Source organism: Dendronephthya gigantea, unplaced genomic scaffold (assembly GCF_004324835.1).
Source record: "Dendronephthya gigantea isolate DGI-Jeju-01 unplaced genomic scaffold, DenGig_1.0 000003F, whole genome shotgun sequence".
Lineage (NCBI taxonomy): Eukaryota > Metazoa > Cnidaria > Anthozoa > Malacalcyonacea > Nephtheidae > Dendronephthya > Dendronephthya gigantea.
In genome coordinates, this window is record NW_021163013.1 from 282,444 (window position 1) to 292,500 (window position 10,057).

Here is a 10,057-nt window from a genome sequence, read left to right on the forward strand (position 1 = left end):
CGCTTGCACATTTTAGCCACAGATCTCTATATTACGCTGAATGCAGCCTTTATGTTTTCCAATAAAGCGCCTGGGTACGAGGCTGGTAGTAGGCAGTGAAAAGTAAATTTTTAGGGTTGCGTTGCATTGTGGTTGTGCGCAGTGACGCAGTTGTATCAGGCCTGTTTGTATGCGCAGTTGTGCACAAATTAATCTCACGTTTCAGTGATATGGATTAAATACCGATATGATTAAAAGTCAAACGTCCAAGTCTGGAAGAGGTACCAGATTTAACATACATTCTGTTTTTCATTCGCCTTTGTTTTCATTTATTATAAGGTTGACCTTTGCTTGTCGTTTTGCCTGATTTCTACTGTAATTTGTTTTGATTCACAATATAAATATTCGCGCATTGATGTCTAGATTTTTCGTTTAGCATATCGTACGACGCGCGATATACAGTATTGACTATCAAATCGTATTTTAAGTATATTGTTGATTGTTTTGCCTGTTTGGACTTATTTTGACTCAGTGTTGATAATCCAAGTTTATTTCTTCATCTTTGTCATTGCGCCTCGTGTTTCATCGTCATAGTGTGCCTGGGCAGTCTGCCGTATTCGAATTTCATTTATTTTAACTATTAAACTGTTTGTATTCTCGGTTTCATTTGCACTACGGTACTGCGCTTAATTTAGTGTGAGGTTTACTAGGGGTAAAAAGCTCAGGAAAAGCTGCAATTTTGTGTTTAAAATTAAAAATCCAGGTGTTATGTTTTACATATTTGTTATTGCGGCTCGTGTTTCGTTGTCGCTTGCCGCATGTAAATATAGTAAATGAGTAGCAATTCTTTGAAGGAACTGATTATATCTTCGATTTCATTTGCACCTCTGCGCTTAATAGTATTTCCTATTTTATCTTATTGTTAGACCACAGTTTAGTTTGATTATCGAAGTTTATTTTTACATCTTTGTCATTGAGCCTCGTGTTTCATCGTCGCAGTGGGTCTGGGCAATCTGCCATATACGAAAATACAGCAAACGAGTATAGCAATTCTTTGAACTATTTAAGGCACGACGACGATGCTGAAGGGTCGCCGAATACATCAAAGGTGGATTGCCCTGCAAAAGGAGTCACTTACATTCTTATTTTGTTCACTTTAGAGTTCTACTCTTGAGAAATGTAGAATGCCAAAGCACGTGTTTTGCGTTGATATTTTCCAATCCATATGGCATATTTTCATATTGACTTACTGTACTGATTACAAGCAGAATTCCAAGTTGCAAGAAAAATTTCACCTTAACACGTCCTTTGTTAAATTAGTTGCGACGTGATCGTGTGACACATATTTCACAAATTTCAACGCTTTTGTAATATTTTTTTAACAATTGTACAGTTTTGCCAATCCTGTTCTTATATAATATTTGGTTCAATTTTTTTTAATGCCCGCAGCAATCCTACCTTGCAGGTAACCTAGTCTATAGGATATTCAGTAGAGGATTTTAATGGGATATTCTATAGAACATTTTTGTAAGGGGTGTGTTTAACCGCTCTCAGCGGATGTGAGCCGGTGCGGAGCACCGTGCGACGGTACTATTTCCGCCCGGAGATTAGGAATTACACTCGGGACCCGGGAGAACATAGCGGAATCCAAAGTCGCCTAAATTTGGACCATGGCCGTTCAATGGTCATGGTACTTGTGCGCACGCGCAAAATTTGAACGAGTGACGACTGGTAATTAGCAACTTGCTGATTGGCTAAGACGAAACGTTTGTGTTTCAGTGAAAAACGGCAGCAATTTAACTGTCATTTTGCAAACTCTTTATCAAAAATCTCTTTGAATACAATTTTGACACAAATGATAGCGATATTATCTTTATTGAACGACGTTTCGATGCTAAAACGTGCATCATTTTCAAGTTATGATAATTACATTTAAATTGCGTTGATTTTAAACGGTTCATGTCACGTTAGTATATATGCGCGAGCATGCTTAAGATCATGCAGTTGATTAGATAAATTATATTAATTACATAAATTAGATCTAAATTTTGTCATTCTTAGTCTACTAAAATTATATATATACGTATATACGAACACACACAAAAACATACATATATACAGAAACTAAACATTTCCAGATTAAGTATAAAGTTTAGAACGAATAGAGTCCGATTGAGTGTTCAAAGATGGTGATAGTTCCTTAATATGCAACATCTCGAAAAGAAGGCAGTCATACTTTCCTTGGCATTTCCGAAGAATTGAAAAGCAACTCTCAATTCTCGACGTATCTTCACCATGACATTCGCTTACATGTTTCCCGATTACCGACCGCTTGTGTTCGCTTGTGACCGCTTGTGTTATTAAAGCCCATTTTTAAGAGTAGAAAGCTTAAGGATGAGTCAAAAGTCCGTGAAGTAAAACCATAGGCAGCCCAGACTTAGACTTGCGCGTGTAATACTCGCGCGCGTGTCGCGCTTATGTTGTTTACTTCGTCTATATATTATGACAAGGTAGGAAAGAGTTTATCAAAATATGACAGATATACCTTCGTAAATGTATAATTATCTAAAAAATTGCTTGAAGAAACGCCACAAAAACTACAACCTAATAATCACCGATGATTAAACTACATTATCCTGCAGTTTCCATGTTTTTAAACAACATCTAAAGCCTTCAAATTAGCGAAATAAAACAGGAATTCATACGGAATTTTGAGAAAACTATCCGAGGGTCACTCCGCCTAAGGAAACGTCATCTTTTTTGAAATATTAGCTAAACGCTCATTGGTTCTCATTGGTAGTCCTGCAGGTAAGCCAATGAGCGTTTAGCTAATATTTCAAAAAAGATGACGTTTCCTTAGGCGGAGTGACCCTCGGATAGTTTTCTCAAAATTCCGTATGAATTCCTGTTTTATTTCGCTAATTTGAAGGCTTTAGATGTTGTTTAAAAACATGGAAACTGCAGGATAATGTAGTTTAATCATCGGTGATTATTAGGTTGTAGTTTTTGTGGCGTTTCTTCAAGCAATTTTTTAGATAATTATACATTTACGAAGGTATATCTGTCATATTTTGATAAACTCTTTCCTACCTTGTCATAATATATAGACGAAGTAAACAACGTAAGCGCGACACGCGCGCGAGTATCACACGCGCAAGTCAAAGTCTGGGCTGCCTATGGTAAAACCACCAATTGTAAATCAACAGCGCGTTGTATATAGATATAAATGTGATCTGTGCGATGCAGATTATGTTGGCTACCGTCGGTAATCGGGAAACATGTAAGCGAATGTCATGGTGAAGATACGTCGAAAACTTGAGAGTTGCTTTTCAATTCTTCGGAAATGCCAAGGAAAGTATGACTGCCTTCTTTTCGAGATGTTGCATATTAAGGAACTATCACCATCTTTGAACACTCAATCGGACTCTATTCGTTCTAAACTTTATACTTAATCTGGAAATGTTTAGTTTCTGTATATATGTATGTTTTTGTGTGTGTTCGTATATACGTATATATATATAATTTAAGAATGACAAAATTTAGATCTAATTTATGTAATTAATATAATTTATCTAATCAACTGCATGATCTTAAGCATGCTCGCGCAATATATACTAACGTGACATGAACCGTTTAAAATCAACGCAATTTAAATGTAATTATCATAACTTGAAAATGATGCACGTTTTAGCATCGTAACGTCGTTCAATAAAGATAATATCGCTATCATTTGTGTCAAAATTGTATTTTGCAAACAATTTTTTTAAAAATGTTTCGAAAACACAATATGAAATGTGGAATCAAATAACAGATAAAACACTGGGAAGAGTTTAAAATATTATCAGAACTGGAAGAATTAGCGGTGAAAAGGAACAACTCGTTTATAATCCTTGAAATGGTAGGAGTCTATTTTGTTTATTTCGAAGTTTATTTTGTGTTTGCTGTACGAATACATTTTATGACCTTGGTACAGTATGTCGTTTTGCTCGGTTTTGCGAAGACGTAACCGACTATTTAAGGCTTTACATTATCGTTTTAACTTCAAAAAGAGTTCTTAAAAGTGTAATTCGGAGTTTTAATATAACAAATATCGCTTTAAAGTTGATAGAGTCGACTGCAATCACTGCATGAATTTAATAATCGAAAAACAACATTCGACGCTCACTGCTTAGTTATTTATATTATTTGTGCTGTTTTGATGTTTTGAAGGTTTAGCTATAGTGTAATAGTGAAGTATTAACTCTCACTTAAACTGTGAAAGTCTATAACTTAATGCAACGGAAAGCAGCAGGAAAACGGGTGATTTCACTTCACCTTTACAACTGTGTTTGTTTCTGAAAAATTTGAAACATCAGCTATCGGCTTTACATTTAGGATATTTCGTAATATTGAAGGTTAGGTCTGGCTAGCTCAGGAAATATTTTGCTTCGTTTGAAATGGCGAGGGGTTGCTGCATGCATGTATTTCTAGTACGCTTGATATTTTTTGGATTATCCGGAAATACCGGATTTTCTGCCTTGCGTCTTTCGAACTTTAGCCGGGCTGAATAGATTTGAGATCCGTGAAAACGTTTTGACCGATATAGTGAAAACATTTTGGTAGAGCTGTAAAAACGTTTTGGTAGGGCCGTAAACACGTTTTTGTAGAGCCGTGAATTGAACGTTTAAATAAGTATGATTTATTACAGACGTAAACAGGTTTCAGCTAACCACTCAAACGTTTCCGCTATATAGACGTGAATATTAAATATTTCTATACGACAGTCAGAACCTTTGTAAAGTTAATCGTATAAAACTACACATAAAAGTATATTCTATTATTCTATGTATCGAAGGCAAGCAAAATGGGTCGAATACCAAAGTGAGATCCCTATATATCACTGATTACAACATAATTTTTATCTAGCGGTTCTCGTTTCAAAATATGTGCATGTCTGTCGAGGATCTTTTAATAAAGTATTATCGAAGACATGATGCCGCTGCATTGTGATTTGCTATCTTGCATTGCCAGAAAAATATCATTTTAAAATAATCACTTGGGTCAATAGGCCCCAAAATCCTTGGGCCGGTTGTATAAAAAGGTAGTTAACTTTTAACTATAATTACTGGCAGAATTGGACAATCAGAATAATGTATTTTCTTGTTAACTACGATTTAACTATTTAAAATGTAGTTGAGAGTTTTATACAACCGGCCCCTGAGGTTTTTTCGCTATTATAAATGTAGCTATTTCCAGTGCATGTGAGAAGATAATATCATTATATAGGCTAGTTCAAGGTTTATAAAAGCAATTATAGATATTACACATATAGGGGTTACAAAGTCTAAAATAAGCTTTTTTTGGGGTTAAAGTGATCCCCCCATAGGTATTAAGATTTAACCCCGATTTTGTGATTAAAATGACACCTATTTGGGTGTTAAAATGAACCGGTTGGGTATTAAAAATTTAATCCCGGCCGTTTAGGGTGTTAAATTTACTTAATACCAATAAGGGATTAAAAGACACAGGTTTTAAAATAATTAATTGTAAATTTTTAAAAGCTCACCTAAAGGTAAATTACTTCGATGGAAAGACATTTTTCGCTTGATTTTCTTTTCAATTGTGATCTATCAGGTGAATCTGCTTCGGTTTAATTTCACAATTGAAAAGAGGATTGAGCGAAAAAATCCGTTCCATCGAAGATTTCCATCTCCACCTATATAGTGAAAAACCTTAATAATACCGAATCAACAAACAAGCAGCACAAATATCGTTATTATATAATTTTATTACTATAACATTGAACACATGAGATCAATTACGTTTCCGTTTGAGTACAGCTAGTTAACTACGCATTAAAGGAATTGCTTCTATACTATAGTTCTTTAATACTTTTTATTTACATTTTAATACACATGCACATTTGCAAAAAATAGGTACGCAATGCGTACATGTGGGTAGCCTGTAAAACATTATTAATGCGATAAAGCTGCTATAGTGGCGAGTAAATATCAACTGATGCAATAAAATATTATTTTCTAGTCTTATGTTCTAATGACATAGACAACGGAATAAACGCCCTATAGTTAGCTGGTTGAATACAGTTATAACAAAGTCGATTTATTACACAATCTATACATAATATTTTATTGTATTAAATACATTTTACGACAGATCAAAACATATATAAAAGCATTTTTACAAGAGATAGGAAATGAATTTTTTTAAGCAGAATAGGTGAACAGAACAAAAAAAGAGAGTGAGGTTCCAGGATGGTGGCACACATTGTCTGATAACATAAAGCTTAGTTCAGAAGGATAAAGATCTTAACAAAGATTTCTTTGAGGATAAACTACTTGATTTGCCAGATCATTTTACAGTCACATAACAAAGAGTCCAAAATTGTTTCAAACGTTTCAAATTAACAATCTTTCAGGACTTATCTATGTATCTGAACAATATTTTAAAGATTTTTGATCAGTTGAAATGCACTTTTGTTAACAGTTTTGTTTTTTTAACTCCAAAGCATTTGGTTTAATAGCCGCATGTCCACAAGCAAGAAATTGACAAGTGAAATATTGCATTATAATTTATAAAACAGGGCAACTTGTTACTACCATTTGCAATAAGGTAATGTATTTGGTTTAATAGCTGCATTTTCACAAGCAAGAAATTGACAGGTGAAATATTGCATTATAATTTATAAAACAGGGCAACTTGTTACTACCATTTGCCGAATTATAATTTATAAAACAGGGCAACTTGTTACTACCATTTGCATTAAGATAATGCATTTGGTTTAATAGCTGCATGTCCACAAGCAAGAAATTGACAGGTGAAATATTGAATTATAATTTATAAAGCAGGGCAACTTGTTACTACTATTTGCCGAATTATGATTTATAAAACAGGGCAACTTGTTACTACCATTTGCAATAAGGTAATGTATTTGGTTTAATAGCTGCATGTCCACAAGCAAGAAATTGACAGGTGAAATATTGCATTATAAGTTATAAAACAGGGCAACTTGTTACTACCATTTGCCGAATAAGGTAATGTTTTATTCATTTTCTATTAGTGTAACTTTGTAGTTGTAGATTCAATTAACGCTCACCGATCACCGCTTTTTCGTCTTTAAAGTACTCAACTTCGCTTTAGAATTTGACAAACGTATTAAATATAACTTCGGTTGCTTCCGTCCTTCAAAAACAACGAAATTTTCCGGAAGTAGAACGTACCGTTCGTCATCTTTCGTATATCCGACGATTGCCGAAGATGTGGCACCCACACAGAAACATACATCCGGACACTTTTTTGACTACATAGTGGTTAGCCGCGCATGCGCAGGCTACCCACAAAAATTAAAGAAAACGTTTTTAGGTTGAGTAGCATGCATGCACGCATGAAACACAATGGTATAGTCATTAGGGCACTTGCTGTTCAGTTCTACTAAGCTAAGACTCACTCAACCAAGATGATGATCTGGCTGTAAGCAATTCTGATCCACGTTTCTTCTTTTACAATTTGCCTCGTAGTAAAATTTGCGGAGGTTTTCTGTTGTGCCAATTGCACGAAACGACTCTTCATTCTACGAACAAATAGAAAAATTGCATGTATATGAGTGTAAATTTGAGTAGTGTGCTGTGTATGCATACACTAGAGCACATTGTTCAACAGACCTGCAAAATCTACATGTTCTACGTGATCCAAAATGCAAACATACTCAAACAAATAAGCAGAAGCATGTGAGTATAAGGAAGGAATAATTTCAAGTAATTTAGGCTTAGCTAATATAAAAAAAATACGAAAAAAATATTCCACATGCCTAGATTTGCTGCCTCCAGTGTTATCAGGATAAGTTGCTTCGTCCATTGAAAATTGAACAGTTTTTTTTAGAGTTGTTTTCAACATCGTTTTGCTAGGTTAGGGCTTTCTGGAATTGAAATGCATCCCAAATCTTGAGAAATTTTAATAATCCTTCAACCCACTTTGTCTTTGAGTTTCCCATTAACATTGGCACTGCTTCTTCTACCCTCTACCGGGCATTGTGGACCTCAGTCCTTATACTGCTTCTAAAGATACGAATGCGAATTGTTATAGACTATTTAAATATCCCAGGAACTTTTAAGGTAAATATCGGAGGCTCGCGACATCATGTATTCATCCTGATCAGAAATACAAAAACACTTCCGTGTCATTTTTGCGACTGAAAAACTATTTTCCCAACAGCCCCACAGGAAAAAATAAATCGACCAGCATCAAAAATTATAGAAACAACTATTTGAAAAACGTTTTAGAATCAAACTAACGGAATCTTGCAATAAATTTGTCTTTTTTTGCAGGCCAAGTTAACACAATGAAAAGGCGGGAAAACTAAATGCAAGAATAACTTTAAATATTTACCTTGAAATAGCTCGCAGTAGTCGCCAAATCCAGCTTTACGCATCCACAGTTGGTAGTCCTCTATTGAGTTTACCATTTTCGAATGAATAGTACCGAGAATGAGCACTTTTCACGGAGCGAGCGAGGGCTTCGTGTGTACTTTGCAAATATTTCGACAAGAAAGACCCGGCCACTGAGCTATATAAAGACCTGAAGTCTTAGCATAGGTATCCCTGGCAATTCAACTCACATCATGAGGTTTTCTTTTTCTTGATTAGTTGAGTCATTTTTTCTTGATTTTAAAATCAACTGCCAAAATTTGAAAGGAAAGTTAATGTTAAGACACTATCACTAATGTTTTGTACTTTATTAATTTATGAGCATACTCTGTTGTACCTAACAAAACACTTACTTTTTCAGTTTAATCAGAAATCAATTTTAAAATATTTGACCTTTTGAATTAACATTCTTGATGGCTCATGAAAGTTAAATTTTCATATATGAAAAACAATTAATTTATTTGTCTTTTCCAATGTCCCACTTGTAGACCTCAATAACATTTATGCAAAATAACCAGCAACATCAAATCATAGATTAATTAGCCTTGCAATACATATTATGTATAATTATGGCTCTAAATTATCTGCACTGTTCCATGCTTGATTCACATGATCTGCACTGTTCAATGCATGGTTCTTTGACAAATAATATGAACAAAAAATTGTATTTATAGCCTGATGAGAATATAGCTTGTTAATTATATATATACAACATGTTTAAGGGTCAGTTTTGAGAGATGGATTACTTAAAAATTTGTAGCATAAAAGATATCATCAAGGTTTTAAATGCCACTTAACTCTCTTATATGTTAAAACTTATCCAAAAATGGAGCAATCAAATTTTTATAGTACTTAAATAGCTAATGCATTTGAGCATTACACTCAAATATCAACCAACTTTCAGACAATTAATGTGCAAGAAATCCAAGCATGCTTGTTTATTCAATAATAAATCAAATACCAAAGATTTTCCTGTTTTTTTATTAATTATTTTGTAATGAATCTTCTTTATTTTTATATCCAGGATCACCCTAAAATAACCATGTAATGTGGGACCTTGTAATATTATAAAACCCATTTCTGGTACTTTTTAAACATAGTTTTTACTGAATAATTCATGAATAAATCATGTTTTAAAGTACCAAATAAAATGTAAACTTGGGCAATTCATATTTCTATGATAATATATCAAGTGAGCTATTTTATACAGTCTGTTGAAAATGTGATTTCGAAATTTTTTGTGATTTAGATGTTAGAGTAATGTGAGATAATGTTTAAGCAACGTATATGCTCCTTTATCGTTATAAACATTGACGTTTTGGTCATTATAATTCGATATATAATGATCGGTAGTAATGCTTTATTCCAGCCGATCGACCATGTATTTCGCTATCTAACGGTTGATTCTATGACATTTATCGTTATAAACTTACCACAACTATCCGAGGCATTCTTTTCATCACGTATTCTGATGTAGTAAATGATTTCAATACAAAATTTTGTTCAATTTCAATAAAAAACTATCATTAACGCGATGTGCATCACCAATCTTCACTCCTTGTTTTCAAATCTCCATTATGAATATATAATGCGTTAGACCTCGTTACTCCACCGAGGAGTTAATACAACTCTAAAATTGGAGTCAAAATAGCACCAAA

The 10,057-nt window shown here is 34.0% G+C and overlaps 1 long non-coding RNA gene across 1 annotated transcript in view; it reads left to right on the forward strand.

The window, feature by feature from the left end:
- Positions 1-205: 205 nt before the first annotated feature.
- Positions 206-10,057, forward strand: part of LOC114541914 — a 16,336-nt gene continuing 6,484 nt past the window's right edge. Inside the window, exon 1 of the long non-coding RNA XR_003689399.1 lies at positions 206-260. This is a non-coding gene — a long non-coding RNA (uncharacterized LOC114541914). The remainder of the gene's footprint in view (positions 261-10,057) is intronic.